Here is a 15,587-nt window from a genome sequence, read left to right as displayed (position 1 = left end):
TGGTGCTCAGGCCGGGTGCAGTGGCTCACGCCTGTAATCCCAGCACTTTAGGAGGCTGAGGCGGGTAGAACAACTGAAGTCAGGAGTTCGAGACCAGCCTGGCCAACAAAGTGAAACCCTGTCTCTACTAAAACTACAAAACAAAACAAAAAAAATTAGTTGGGCATGATGGCACACATCTGTAGTCCCAGCTACTCAGGAGGCTGAGGCAGGAGAATTGCTTGAACCTGAGAGGCAGAGGTTGCAGTGAGCTGAGATCGTGCCACTGCACTCCAGCCTGGGTGACAGAGTGAGACTCCCTCTCAAAAAAAAAAAATAAGGCAGGTGTAGTGGGTCACACCTGCAGTCCCAATTACTTGGGAAACTGAAACAAGAAGATCACTCGAGGCCAGGAGCTGGAGGTCAGCCTGGGCAACATAGTGAGACTTTGTCTCTAAATATAAATAAATAAATAACATGTACTTATTTATTTATTTATTTATTTAGAGAGGGAGTCTGGCTCTGTTGCCCAGGCTGGAGTGCAGTGGCATGATCTCGGCTCACTGCAACCTCTTTCCCCCAGGTTCAAGGAGCAGCCTCCCAAGTATCTGGGATTGCACGCATGTGCCACCATGCCCTGCTAATTTTTATATTTTTAGTAGAGAAGGTTTTACTATATTGGTCACACTGGTCTCGAACTCCTGACCTCAGATGATTCACCCACCTCAGCCTCCCAAAGTGCTGGGATTACAGGCGTGAGCCACCGTGCCCAGCCAACAAACATATATTTAAAAAAAACATTTATATCATGTTATTCACCTGCTCAGAAATCTCCAAAACCCGTGTCCTATACTGCCAGGCTACTGAAGCACCCTGGACACCCACTGTGTACCAGTGCTACTGTTTCTTTTTCCTGGGATTCAGCTCTATGATACTGAAGGTCCCGGCTAACATGTCTCCGTGGTCTACTGGAGGCCTGGGTCACATGCACAAGTGGTCCTGGGCAGGCAGCAGGATTCTGAACATTGGTGAGGGAGGATATCTTCATAGAATTTGAGCTGGATCTTTTGGAAAAAGTAAAATTTTGCCAGGTAGGGAAGGTGTGTATGTGCTGGGGGCGTTCCAGACAGAGGGACCCATAGAAGCAGAGGTGTGGAAATCTGTGGAATGCTGAATCTTCCACTGGGGCTGTGGCATAGGGCATTGTCAGTTGAGGATTTTTAATGTTGGAGAGGGGATTTTGTTCAAAGAAAAGCTACCTACTGCTGCTTGTGTTTAAATTAATACTGTATTTATTAAACATATAAATTTTAAAAACTAGTTTTTCTTAAACATCCAAGAGCAATTCATAAATCTAGTTTTCTATGTATAAGCCTACTAATTATTTTTATAAAAGAACAATTATGTTCACTTTGATAAATATTTAATTAACTCATAAGTTCAACAGATTAAATTCTTCTAAAAATGAATGCCAATTACAAACTTAGGTAATTAAATCCTCTAATAGATTTTAAACTATATTTTACAGAGTTAAAGTAGCTGATCCTCTCAAACACCTCAAATTCCCAACAGAAGAGACTTATAAGGTTGTTGTTTTTTTTTCTTATCATTTAAGCACCTCTTTTTGTCTTTCCTTTTTTCAGGGACAGCGTCTACAGGGTCTGGAGCAATCATGGCTCACCGCAGCTTTGACCTCCTGGGCTCAAGCGATCCTCCACCCTCAGCCTCCTGAGCAGCTAAGACTATAGGTGTGTGTCACCACACCCAGTTAATTTTTCTTTTTTTTTTTAGAGATGGGGTCTCACTGTGTTGCCCAGGCTGGTCTCAAACTCCTGGGCTCAAGCATGCTTCCTGCTTCAGCCTTCCAAGGTGTTAGGGTTACAGGTATGAGTCACTGTGCCCAGCCAAGCAACTCTTATATACTAATAAACTTATAAATGTGGCAAATCAGTACTGTTTCTGAACTTAAATCCTCTTAGACTGTCACGGTTATCTACTGCTTTGTAATGAGTCACTGAAAATTTACTGGCTTAAAATAACAGCAGTTCTAAGTCAGCAGTTTGGGCTAAGCTGGCTGGTTCATCTGCTGGTGTCACTAGGTCACTCCTTTACCTGCAGCTGTAGTCATCTGACAACCCATCTGGGGTTGGGGGTCCAAGGTGGTCTCACTCACATAACTGATGGTTGGTGCTGGCTGTCAGCTGAGGCCCCTTGGCTCTGCTCCACATGGTCTCACCTTTCAAAGGTGGCAAAGCCATCCAGAGGAGCAGATACACTATCACAGCAGGGCTGACGTTGCAGTGACATGCAGGACCACAGTACAGTTAGGGTTTTCCTGCTACTGGTCTGAGATTTAAGACCAGAGCAGGACCCAGGAGAATTCTACCATATCTAAAGGGATCCCCAGATCCACTCCTCTCCTCTGGGACTTAATGATAAAGTCTGATGCATCACTGTTTCCTGAGAGTCTTTCAAGTGGCAGTTCTCCCCCATTTTTACCCTGCCATCTTCCTATTTTTTATTGCCTCATTTGGCTAGATAAGCGTCCATCCCTCCAGCTCTCAGGTCCTCCTGTCGTCTTCTCTGTCTGATGACAATTTTGCACTCCACCCTCATCCAGGTTGTACTACTGTCTTCATATTTCACTTTATTACTTGCCTATGTTTCATTTTACTATCCGTTTCATTGGCCATATTGTATAGTCATTATGTTGAGAGGTATATAAGGGAAGGATGGATTACAAGGTATTAAATGTCCAGAGCTTGTAGCTATAAACCAGGAGCCTGGAAAACAGAAGATGCTCCTCCACCTTTTTTTTTTTTGAGATGGAGTCTCACTCTGTTGGCCAGGCTGGAGTGCAGTGGTGCGATCCTGGTCCACTGCAACCTCCGCCTCCCATGTTCAAGCAATTCTCCTACCTTAGCCTCCTGAGTAGCTGGGATTACAGGTGCCCACCACCACGCCTGGCTAACTTTTGTATTTTTTTTTTTTTTTTTTGAGACGGAGTCTCGCTCTGTCGCCCAGGCTGGAGTGCAGTGGCCGGATCTCAGCTCACTGCAAGCTCCGCCTCCCGGGTTCACGCCATTCTCCCGCCTCAGCCTCCCGAGTAGCTGGGACTACAGGCGTCCGCCACATCGCCCGGCTAGTTTTTTGTATTTTTTAGTAGAGACGGGGTTTCATCGTGTTAGCCAGGATGGTCTCGATCTCCTGACCTCGTGATCCACCCGTCTCGGCCTCCCAAAGTGCTGGGATTACAGGCTTGAGCCACCGCGCCCGGCCTAACTTTTGTATTTTTGTAGAAATGAGGTTTCGCAACATTGGCCAGGCTGTTCTCAACTCCTGACCTCAGGTGATCCACCCACATCGCCCTCCCAAAGTGTTGGGATTACAAGTGAGAGCCACCATGCCCAGCCTCTACCTGATGTTTGGCAGAATGATCTGAAGACCATGCCAGCTGTCTGGGAAAGGCCTCAGTGATCTCAAGAGGGCCAAACAGATACTGAATGTTCTTATCCCACGCCACCTTCCCCAGGGGAACGGCCTTAGTGGGCCAGGGAGTTTCATCCTTGGAGCCGGCAGAGGGAGGGCTTCACCTGCCCCTACTCTGACTTCAGAGAAGGCCCAGCAAGGAGGTAGATGCTTTAGGGACATTTGGATTGAAGTGCACAAAATCCTTTAAAAGTAATGGTTATTGTAATAAATGTTAACAACATAGAAATAAAGTAAAAAGTAAAAGCCAGCAGGGTGCTGTGGCTGAGGCTTGGAATCACAGTACTTTGGGAGGCCAGGGCAGGAGGATTCATTAAACCTGGAAGTTCGAGACCAGCCTGGAAAACATAGTAGGACCCTGACTCCACAAAAAATAAAAATATTGGCCAGGCGCAGTGGCTCACGCCTGTAATCCCAGCACTTTGGGGAGCTGAAGCAAGCGGATCATCTGAGGTCGGGAGATCAAGACCAGCCTGACCAACATGGAGAAACCCCGTCTCTACTAAAAATACAAAATTAGCCGGGCGTGGTGGCTCATGCCTGTAATCCCAGCTACTTGGGAGGCTGAGGCAGGAGAATCGCTTGAACCCGGAAGGCAGAGGTTGTGGTGAGCCGAGATCACGCACTCCAGCCTGGGCAAAAAGAGTTAAACTCTGTCTAAAAAAAATAAAAGTAAAAATATTAGCTGGGCATGCTGGTGCACCTGTAGCCCCAGCTAATCTGGAGGCTGAGGCTGGAGAATCACTTGAACCCAGGAGTTCAAGACTAGCCTGGGCAACATAGTGAGACCCCATTTCTACCAAAAAAAAAAGTGAAAGCCCTTGTTATGGGCTGAGTGGTGTCTGCCTAAATTCCTATGTTGAAGCCCTAACCCCCAGTAGCTCAGAATGTGACTGTATTTGCATACAGGGCCTTTAAAGGGGTAATTAAGGCTGGGTGTGGTGGCTCACACCTATAATCCCAGCACTTTGGGGGACTGAGGCAGGTGTATCACCTGAGGTCAGGAGTTTGAGGCCAGCCTGACCAACATGAAGAAACCCCGTCTCTACTAAACAATACAAAAATTAGCTTGGCATGGTGGCACGCGCCTATAACCCAGCTACTTGGGAGGCTGAGGCTGGAGAATCACTTGAACCTGGGAGACAGAGGTTGCAGTGAGCTGAGATCGTGCCACTGCACTCAAGCCTGGGTGACAGAGTGAGACTCTGTCTCAAAAAAAAAAAAAAAAAAAAAAGAGGTAATTAACTTAAAATCAGGCTATTAGGATGAGCCCTACTCCAGTCTGACTGGTGTCCTTTTTTTTTTTTTTTTTTGAGACGGAGTCTTGCTCTGTCACCCGGGCTGGAGTGCGGTGGCCGGATCTCAGCTCACTGCAAGCTCCGCCTCCCGGGTTTACGCCATTCTCCCGCCTCAGCCTCCCGAGTAGCTGGGATTACAGGCGCCCGCCACCTCGCCCGGCTAGTTTTTTTTTTTTTTTTTTTTTTTTTTTTTTTTTTTTTTGAGACGGAGTCTCGCTCTGTCGCCCAGGCTGGAGTGCAGTGGCCGGATCTCTGCTCACTGCAAGCTCCGCCTCCCGGGTTTACGCCATTCTCCCGCCTCAGCCTCCCGAGTAGCTGGGACTACAGGCGCCCGCCACCTCGCCCGGCTAGTTTTTTGTATTTTTTTAGTAGAGACGGGGTTTCACCGGGTTAGCCAGGATGGTCTCGATCTCCTGACCTCGTGATCCGCCCGTCTCGGCCTCCCAAAGTGCTGGGATTACAGGCTTGAGCCACCGCGCCCGGCCACCCCGCTAGTTTTTTGTATTGTTTTAGTAGAGACGGGGTTTCACCTTGTTAGCCAGGATGGTCTCGATCTCCTGACCTCGTGATCCGCCCGTCTCGGCCTCCCAAAGTGCTGGGATTACAGGCTTGAGCCACCGCGCCCGGCCTTTTTTTTTTTTTTTTTTGAGATAGAGTCTCGCTTTGTTGCCCAGACTGGAGTGCAGTGGCATAATCTCAGCTCACTGCAACCTCCACCTCCTGGATTCAAGCAATTCTCCTGCCTCGGCCTCCCGAGTGACTGGGAGTACAGGCACCTGCCACTATGCCCGGCTAATTTTTGTATTTTTAGTAAAGACGGGATTTCACCATGTTGGCCAGGCTGTTCTCAAACTCCTGACCTCAAGTGATCCACCTGCCTCAATCTCCCAAAGTGCTGGGATTACAGGTCTGAGCCACCGCGACTGGCCTGACTGATATCCTTTTTTTTTTTTTTTTTTTTTTTTTTTTGAGACGGAGTCTTGCTCTGTCACCCAGGCTGGAGTGCAATGGCCGGATCTCAGCTCACTGCAAGCTCCGCCTCCCGGGTTCATACCGTTCTCCTGCCTCAGCCTCCCGTTCTCCTGCCTCAGCCTCCCGAGTAGCTGGGACTACAGGCGCCCGCCACCACGCCCGGCTAATTTTTGTATTTTTAGTAGAGACGGGGTTTCACTGTGTTAGCCAGAATGGTCTCGATCTCCTGACCTTGTGATCCGCCCGTCTCGGCCTCCCAAAGTGCTGGGATTACAGGCGTGAGCCACCGCGCCCAGCCCTGATATCCTTTTAAGAGGAAAGTTGGGGGCTGGGCGCAGCGGCTCATGCCTGTAATCTCAGCACTTTCGGAGGCTGAGGCGGATGGACCACTTGAGGTCAGGAGTTTGAGACCAGCCTGGCCAATATGGTGAAACCCCGTCTCTATTAAAAATACAAAAATTAGCCAGGCATGGTGGCACACACCTATAATCCCAGCTACTTGGGAGGCTGAGGCAGGGGAATCGCTTGAATCTGGGAGGCGGAGGTTGCAGTGAGCTGAGATCACGCCACTGCACTCGTCTGAGCAGACGCATTCCAAAAAAAAAAAAAAAGGGGGGGGGCGGAGGGGAAAGTTAGACACACACAGAGACACCAAGGATGCTGGAGTGCAGAGGAGGGACCACGTGAGGAGGCAGGAAGAAGGCGGCCATCTGCAAGCGATGGGAGAGGCCTCAGAGGAAACCACACCTGCTGATGCCTCGAACCAGGGCTTGCAGCCTCCAGAACTGTAAGAACATACATTTCTGTTGTTTAAGCCACCCCATCTGTGGCATTCTGTTATGACAGCCCCAGCAAACTATCACAGCACACCGCCTCCCTGTTCCCAGTCCACAGAGGTAATTCCTTTAGCCATTGGCTGCATATCATAGATTTTTTTCCATGCATGTATAATCATATGTGAAGAAACACACACATAATTTTATTTTTACAAAAATAGGATTCAGCCATACACACTGTTCCACAACTACTATGCTTTTTTTTTTTTTTTTTTACTCACAACACTTTTGACACCAAATGTGTGGGGTTTTTTTTCCACATCGACCAACTCTCTAACACCATCTGGGTATCCTACAATTGAATCCATTCTGATACTATCAACCTGGAGTTGGCATCAGCTCCCATATGTTAAGGGCCCAGTCCCACAAGACTGCCCCCACTTCAAACTCCAAGAGCAAGTCCTGGGCCCCCCATACTTCTGACATGAATTGGGGTTTCCATGACCCCCTCATCAGGTTCAATAATTTGCTAGAAACAGCTCACAGGACTCAGGAAAACAGTTTACTTTTTTTTTTTTTTGAGACAGTGTGTCTCTGTCTGGAGTGCAATGGTGCTCGCTGTAGCCTCAAACTCCTGGGCTCAAGCGATCCTCCAGCCTCAGTCTCCTGAGTAGCTGGGACTACAGGCATGTGCCACTGCACCCAGCCTTACTTACTATTTCCGGTTTATCATAAAGGATACAAGTTCAGGAACAGCCAGATAGAAGAGATGCATAGGGCAAGGTATGGAAGGCAGGATGTGGAGTCTCCAAGTCCTCTCTGATCACGCCACCTTCCCAGCATCTCCGTGTGTTCTTCTCTGAACCCTGTAACTTAGGTTTTTGTTTGTTTTTGTTGTGAGATGGAGTTTTGCTCCGTTACCCACGCTGGAGTGCAGTGGTGCAATCTTGGCTCACTGCAACCTCTGCCTCCCACCGAGGTCAAGTGATTTTCCTGTCTCAGCCTCCTGAGCAGCTGGGGCTACAGGCGTGCACCATCACACCTGGCTCATTTTTATCTTTTTAGTAGAGACGGGGTTTCACTGTGTTGGCCAGGCTGGTCTTGAACTCCTAAACTCAGGTGATCCACCCGCCTCAGCCTCCTAAAGTGCTGGGATTACAGGCATGAGCCACTACACCCGGCCTCATTTAGGAGTGTTATGGCGGCTTCATTATACAGGTATAATTGTTTAATTCTTGACCACTGGTGATTAACTCAATGTCTGCCCCATCTCCCCTCCCCAGGGTTTGAACACTCTAATCACTTGCTGGGTTCCCCTTCCCCTGGCTACACCCTCATGCACCAAGAGTCACCTCATTAGCATAAATTCATGGTTGAAAGGGGCTCATTATGAGTAACAAAAGATGCTCCTCTCCCACCATCACTCAGGAAATTACAAGTGTTTCAGGAGCTCTGTGCCAGGAACTGGAAGTGAAACCCAAATATGCATACTTATTATATTCACAATACCACAACCGCTAACTTTTTTCATTCTACCATATGTCACTGCCATGTCAATATCTACCCAAATGTTGTTTCTTCACATTTGCCAATATCGCATCCTATGGAGGCAGCAGCATGTTTTCCCGTGTCCTCCGTGGTTGGACTCAGGTGATTTCCAGTCCTTTTGCTGTCCCACACGGTGCTGCGTGAGACATCCTGTGCCACCAGGGTGGGGTCACCTGCGGGAGACATTCCTAAGAGCGGAATCACTTTTGTGTTTTCAATAGCTATTGCTAAGCATACCTTCCTACAGGCGGTGTAGAAGAGGCACGTATCCCACCCACACCCACACAGGCACACTCTCTGCAACTTGGTGTTTCTCAACAGAGGTACTGGAAAGGAGACAGTGGGGTTGGGCCATTTGTATCTGAGGGGCTACAATAATTTGGCTCAGAAAAGAATAAGCAGAATAGGGAGTGAGGAAGCCCAGAGGGAAGGTCCAAGGGACCTTTTGGGAGAGGCTGAGGGACCCCCAGGGCAGCGGAGGGTGACCAGTTCCATTGGCTCATTTGACAAACACTAAGCACTGACAATGCCCCAGGTTCTGTGCTGGGATCCAGCACATGGTAGTGAAGGAAACTTCTTCCTCATGGGAAGAAGTCAACACACAGGAGTCATCTCAGAGAGTGCTTGGATCAGCGGGCTGGGGTGGCTGGAGAGGAGCAGATGGAACAAGCACTAGCATGTCACTGGCTCATGAGAATTCCCGAGAATTTCTGCCATGCGTGGTGAGGGGGAAAGTGCAGGAAAAAACCCTTAGGTGTGACTGTTCTAGTTATCTACTGCTGTGGAACAAACTACCTTAAGCTACCTTGCTTTTCTGGCTGGGAACAATAGCCATTTAATTCCATCTCAAGATTTTGTGGGTCAGGGCTCAGCTAGGTGATTCTTCTGCTCCATGTGGCCTCGACTAGGGTCACTCAGTGGGATTCGCTGGAGACTGGGCTGGGCTAGAGGGCCCAAGACAGCTTCCTTCATGTTACCTGGAGCCCACGCTGTGCTGCAGAACAGTTGGCTTGCCACAAGGCTAGCGTAGGCTTCCCCACACCATGGTGGCCTCAGGGCACTCAGACTTCTTCGGTGGCAGCACAGGCTCCAAGACAGTGTGTCCCAAGAAACAGGAAGTGGAAGCCGCCAGTTTTACAAGGCTTGGAAACTGCAAGATGTTATTTCTATTGTATTCTACTAGTCAGAGTAGTCCCAACTCCATGGAATTCAAGGGGAGGGGACACAGACCTCCTACTTTGCAATGAGAGGGGTGTCAACGAATATATAGCGTCTTTCGTCTCCCTCAGTGACCCCTGACATCCTTCTCTTGCCATTGGGTGTCATATTATGTGCTGTAGTCAATTGCAATCTGCCTGCCACATTAGCAGGCAGGTTTCACCCTCGAACCTCAACCTCAGGTGTGCAAGAACTGCTGTGTTTATATTAATATTTCTCTTCCTCAGCTCTATTGACATTTGGAGCCAAATAATTGTGATGGCTATTCTGTGCCTTGTAGGGTATTTAGCAGCATCCCTGGCCACTACAGCATGTGCACACATACACACACACACACACTCAGTTATGACAACCCAAAATGTCTCCAGACATTGCTGAATGACAGCTGGCGACACCCTGGCTGAAAACCATTGCCTCAGCCAGGCGCGGGTGGCTCATGCCTGTAATCTCAGCACTTTGGGAGGCCGAGGCGAGTGGATCACCTGAGGTCAGGAGTTCGAGACCAGCCTGACCAACATGACAATAACCTATCTCTACTAAAAATGCAAAAATTAGCCAGGTGTGGTGGCACACACCTGTAATCCCAGCTACTTGGGAGGCTGAGGCAGAAAAATTGCTTGAACCTGGGAGGCAGAGGTTGCAGAGAGCTGAGATCGCGCCACTTCACTCCAGCCTGGGTGACAGAACGAGACTCTGTCTCAAAAAAAAAGAAAAGAAAAAAAAGAAAACCATTCCCTTGGGATCACCTTGTTCTGACTCTAAGCCTCCACCCTACTCAGCTGTGAGGAACTCATCCCCTTCCCAGTTCACATGGTCCTTAACCCTTGGGAAGGGCTCTGGTCCACCGTGTGCTGCGGCTGGCATTGAGTTGGCCTCACCTCAGCAGTCTCCCTGAAATACGGAGTCTCTCCTCCCGTCCCTCAACCCAACCCCACATCTTGCAGAGGCTATATATAGCCTGGGTGCCCAGGCTGGGGGGGGCCCTTGCAGGGTGTCTTAGCACACTGTCACCTCTGACTCTGGCCATATACCAGTACAAGGAGCAACAGTCCTTCCCCCAACACCCTGAGGGGGTCCCGGGGGTCTGCATCCAGCTGATGGAATTAGCTGATGGACTGGATGTGGGCTGTGAAAGAGACGAGTCAAGAATGCTTCCACAGTATTCAGCCTGAGCAGCTGGAAGAATAATGATGCCACTGGCAAGAGGAAGTCAAGGGCAGGTGGGGTTGAGAGGGATATTGGGAGTTATGATTTGAGCACCCGGGAAGTCTGTCAGCCATCCAGACGAAGATGTCAAGATGGCAGCTGGATAGATAAGTCTGGGACTGGGGGGTGAGATCTGTGCTGAGGACAGAATTATGGGAGTCATCTGAGATGGCATTTATAGCCACAAGACTGGCTGGATCTCCCAGGGGAGCGGGGTGTGGATAGCAAGGCCCAGGACTCGGCTCCAGGGTTCTCTGATTAATAATTATTAGATAATAATTATCATTTTATTCCTTGAAGCATCTGGCACAGTGCCTGGCTCTATACAAGTCCTCAGAATTGGACAGAACTCTACAGTACTTTATTTTCCCCACTAATGAGGATGCCAATTCTATCTTAGCAGAAGAGCTGCAAGTTAGGATCACTCAGTTAAGTAGGAAATTAAGAGAGTTCTTAGGAGTTTCAAACAAAAATTCCAGGTCTACAGAGCCCAAATTCTGAGCTGCAGCCCTTCCCTAATCCCTACTCCCCACCTATGCTGAGATCCAGCTCTCCTAGTTTTCCTGATATTGAGAAAACTTTAAAGTTGGGAATTTGCTCTGCTGAGACTCAGTCACCCTCACTTTACCTTCAGTGCCATTGCTGCAGGAACTACGGCCTTCAGGTTGACTCCAGATACAGCCTCACCATGCCTCTCCCTACCCTTGACTGCAGCAGCACTGAAATAGCAGCATGAATCACTGTGGGACGTCACGTGATGCCCAGGCCAGACGCGGCTGTGGTTGGTCCTCCTGTGTTCCAGGGACCTGGGAGGAGGGCCCTGGCCGGCCAGAGTGGCTGCCTCCCTGTCCTCCTCTGAGTCCACCAAGAGGCTTGGAGAAAACTGAGTTGGTGGAAGTTATAAGAGCTAATACTTTTGGGTATTCAGAGGTGGCTTTACTGTAACACTAAAGCATCGGGGACCCCATTCGTGCTCCTTCTAAAGCCACACACTTCATTTTTTGTGTGTTTCTTCTCTCAAAGCGAGCTCTCAAATTGTCATAAGCTTCAGATCTGACAAGACTCAAGTCCAACCTGGGAGGATTATATTGTTCACTCTGCATAGTAACCTTGGGAAGTCAAGGGCACTTCATCCTCCCCACCTTACAGTCAAGGACACTTAGAGCACAAAAAAGCCTTCCTTAGATTTCTTGAAAATTCTGGGCCAGGGCCAGGCGTGGTGGCTCACACCTGTGTAATCCCAGCACTTTGGCAGGCGGGGGCAGGTGGATCACTAGAGGTAATGAGTTTGAGACCAGCCTGGCCAACATGGTAAAACACCATCTCTACTAAAAATACAAAAAAAAAAAAAAAAAAAAAAATTAGCCGCGCATGGTGGTGGGCACCTATAATCTCAGCTACTCAGGAGGTTGAGGCAGAATTGCGTGAACCCGGGAGGCAGAGGTTGCAGTGAGCCAAGATCGTGCTACTGCACTCCAGCCTGGACGACAGAGTGAGACTCCATCCCCCACCCCCTCAAAAAAGATAAAGAGAATTGTGGGCCGGGCATGGTGGCTCACACCTGTAATCCCAGCACTTTGGGAGGCTGAGGCAGGTGGATAATGAGGCCAGCAGTTCAAGACCAGCCTGGCCAAGACGGTGAAACTGTCTCTACTAAAAACACAAAAATCAGCCGGTCGTGGTGGCAGGTGCCTGCAATCCCAGCTACTCTGGAGGCTAAGGCAGAGAATTGCTCGGACCCAGGAGGCAGAGGTTGTAGTGAGCCGAGATCGCCCACTGCACTCCAGCCTGGGTGACAGAGCGAGATTCCATCTCAAAAAAAAAAAAAAATTCTGAATTTGCCCTGGCCTCAGGACCTTTGCATCCTCTGTTGCCTGTGTGGTCCCCTGTGCCCCCTAAGCTTCTCCTCGCTCCATCTCTGACAGGCCTTCACTAACCACTCACCTCTGGGAGTGCCTTCCTTCCCTGCCACCCAGGTCATCTCTCTGTGCCTTGCCTTTTGTGTTCTCTGTAGCACTCACTCTTGAGAATTATCATTTCTGCACTGATTTGGATTTAATAAATCCATGTAGTTCTTATTCCGTAGCCAGGCACTGTTTTTTTTTCTTTGGAGACAGAGTCTTGCTCTGTTGCCCAGACCGGAGTGCAGTGGCATAATCTTGGCTCACAGCAACCTCCGCTTCCCGGGTTGAAGTGGTTCTCCTGCCTCAGCCCGCCGAGTAGCTGGGACTACAGGAGTGCACCACCACACCTGGTTAGTTTTTGTATTTTTAGCAGAGACGAGGTTTCTCCATGTTGGCCAGGGTGGTCTCGAACTCCTGACCTCAGGCGATCCCCAGGCCCTCTTCTTTTTTTTTTTTTTTTTTTTGAGACGGAGTCTTTGCTCTGTCACCCAGGCTGGAGTGCAGTGGCGCGATCTCGGCTCACTGCAAGCTCCGCCTCCCGGGTTCACACCATTCTCCTGCCTCAGCCTCCCGAGTAGCTGTGACTACAGGCGCCCGCTGCCTCGCCCGGCTAATTTTTTGTATTTTTTAGTAGAGACGGGGTTTCACCGTGTTAGCCAGGATGGTCTCGATCTCCTGACCTTGTGATCCGCCCGTCTCGGCCTCCCAAAGTGCTGGGATTACAGGCTTGAGCCACCGCGCCCGGCCGAGGCCCTCTTCTTGACGAGTTCTAAGTGCTTTATGAATATCTAATCATGTAATCCTCACAACCACTATGATGTCAACACTTTTTAATCCCCATTTGAAGATGGAGGCAACTGAAGTACAGACAGGTTGTGCAAATTGCTTAACATCACACAGCTGAGAGTTTAGGTATCATCTTTCAGTAGAAAAGGTCCCTGTGAGCAGAAGCTTCATCTGGGGCTGCCCTGGTCACTGCTACAGCCCTGCACCCAGAGCAGTGCAACACACTCTAAAAAAAGGTGTGTGGGAAATGGGACCTGGCCACTCGGAGAGAAGCTGCTGGGGAGAAGATGGAAGGCCTGGAAAGGCCACTGCTGGTCAGGTGGGCACGTGTGGTGGCCTGGAGACAGTACCAAGAAGAAATGAAAGGTGTCCTTGATAGATTGGATGTAGATGAATAAGACAGGAGGCCAAGGCCTCAGAGGAACCCTTGACCCCACTTTCCTTCATGCTCCCTCCAAAATGCATCCAGAATCCAATTCCTGTCCCCTCCTCTGCTCTCATCCTGGCTCCCTGGGATTACTGCCGCAGCCTCCTAAGAGGTAACCCTGCTCTCACTCTCCCCTCTTCCTCCACACAGCAGCCAGAGGGATCCTGAGAAAACTTAAGATCACGACACTCCTCTGCTCAAAACCTGCCAATGTGTTCGGGAGTGGCAATGGCCTCTAACCCTGCAGGACCTGGCCCCAACTTCCTCTCGGCAGCTGTACCTCCTGCCATCCTGGCTACCCCGAGGCAGCTCCCATCCCAGGGCCTTTGCACTGGCTGTTCCATGGGCCTGCAAGGTTCTCCCCCACATTTCCAAGGATCTCACTCCCTTGCTTTCTTCAAGTCTTTTCTCACCATGCCTCACTATTGAAAATGCAAAACCACAGGGCACAGTGCTGGGTCTGTAAACCCAGCACTTTGGGAGGCCGAGGCGGGCGGATCACTTGAGGTCAGGAGTCTGAGACCCGCCTGGTCAACATGGGGAAACCCCGTCTCTACTTAAAATTAAAAAATTAGCCGGGCGTGGTAGCGCACATATGTAATCCTAGCTACTTAGGAGACTGAGGCAGGATAATTGCTTGAACCGGGGAGGCAGAGGTTGCAGGGAGCCGAGATCGCCCCACTGCACTCTAGCCTGAGAGACAGAGCGGGAGTTTAAGACTAGCCTGGACAACACGAAGAAATCCGTCTATACAAAAAAATAGAAAAATTAGCTAGGCGTAGTGATGCCTGCCTGTAACCCCAGGTACTTGAGAGGCTGAGGTGGGAGGATGGCTTGAGCTCAGGAGGTCTAGGCTGCAGCGAGCTGTGATGGCGCCACTGCACTTCAGCCTGGGAGACAGTGAGACTCAACTCCGTCTCAAAAAAAAAAAAAAAAAAAAAAAAAAAAAAAAAAAAAGGCGGTTGGATTACACAGGCCCTGAACCCCACCCTAAAGCCTTCAGCACTTTCAAGTGAGGGATTACTAGGTTTGCAGGTCTGCGGCAACTTGGCTGCAGTGTCCAAAAAGGGTGGGGCAGGTGGGATTAAAGATGAGGCTGTGGAGACAAGTTATTGGCAGAGAGGACACACTTTAAACCCTGGGAAGATGGCATTACCCAGAGAGGGGGAAGGATGAGGACACTGCAGAGCCCAAGACCATTGCCAGACCCGAGTCATGCGGCTCCTTTGTTCCAGGAACCACAGCTGACTCTAGAAGCAATAGCAGCATTTTCACTCCGCAGGTGCATCTCTTCCACGCTTTGGGGAGCCTGCCCCTGACTCTGACTTCTGGGGCTGGGATTTAAGGCTCTACCAGGCCACAGCTAGCCAGCTCATAGGCGGTTAACTACCTGATTCAGCTCTTCGTCTCTTTCACTCCTTTACATCGGACTCACGAGGGCTGGGGGACAGCTCCCTTTCGCTAAGTACTTTCCGCGTGCTAAACACCGCACGAATTCCCCTCGGCCCTACAGGACCAAACGACTCAGAGAGGGTGTGCGGTTCCACTGAGGACGCCCAGCGGAACAGCCGCACCCGCCGCGATGAGATCCCCTGCCTGTCCAGCCCAAGCCCAAGCGCCCTCGCGGTCACGTGGCATTTCTGGAACATTCAGAACCTAACAGCCAGAATGCAGGAGGGCCAGGCCGAGGCCGCAGCGCTGAACAACGCGCGGAACTGGCGGTCGAGGACCACGCAGCGCGACCGGCTAGGACCTCCATCTCGATGCGTGGGCGAAGGGCTGGGGCCCTGTGCCGCTGGCGAGCCCGGGACCGCCTGGAACTCGCGGCACTAGGGATCGAGATGGAAAGTAACCCAGAGGCACCGCAGCCGCCGGAGACACAGCTACAGTACCGGACTACGGCCGGGACTGCCATATGCCACGGGCGGGGCGAAACCCGGCCTTTTGAAAGGCAGCGATTTAAACCAATCAGCGCAAAGGGTTG

The sequence above is a fragment of the Chlorocebus sabaeus genome, chromosome 1 (genome assembly GCF_047675955.1).
Source record: "Chlorocebus sabaeus isolate Y175 chromosome 1, mChlSab1.0.hap1, whole genome shotgun sequence".
NCBI classification, from domain to species: Eukaryota; Metazoa; Chordata; class Mammalia; order Primates; family Cercopithecidae; genus Chlorocebus; species Chlorocebus sabaeus.
This window is presented reverse-complemented; position numbering follows the sequence as displayed.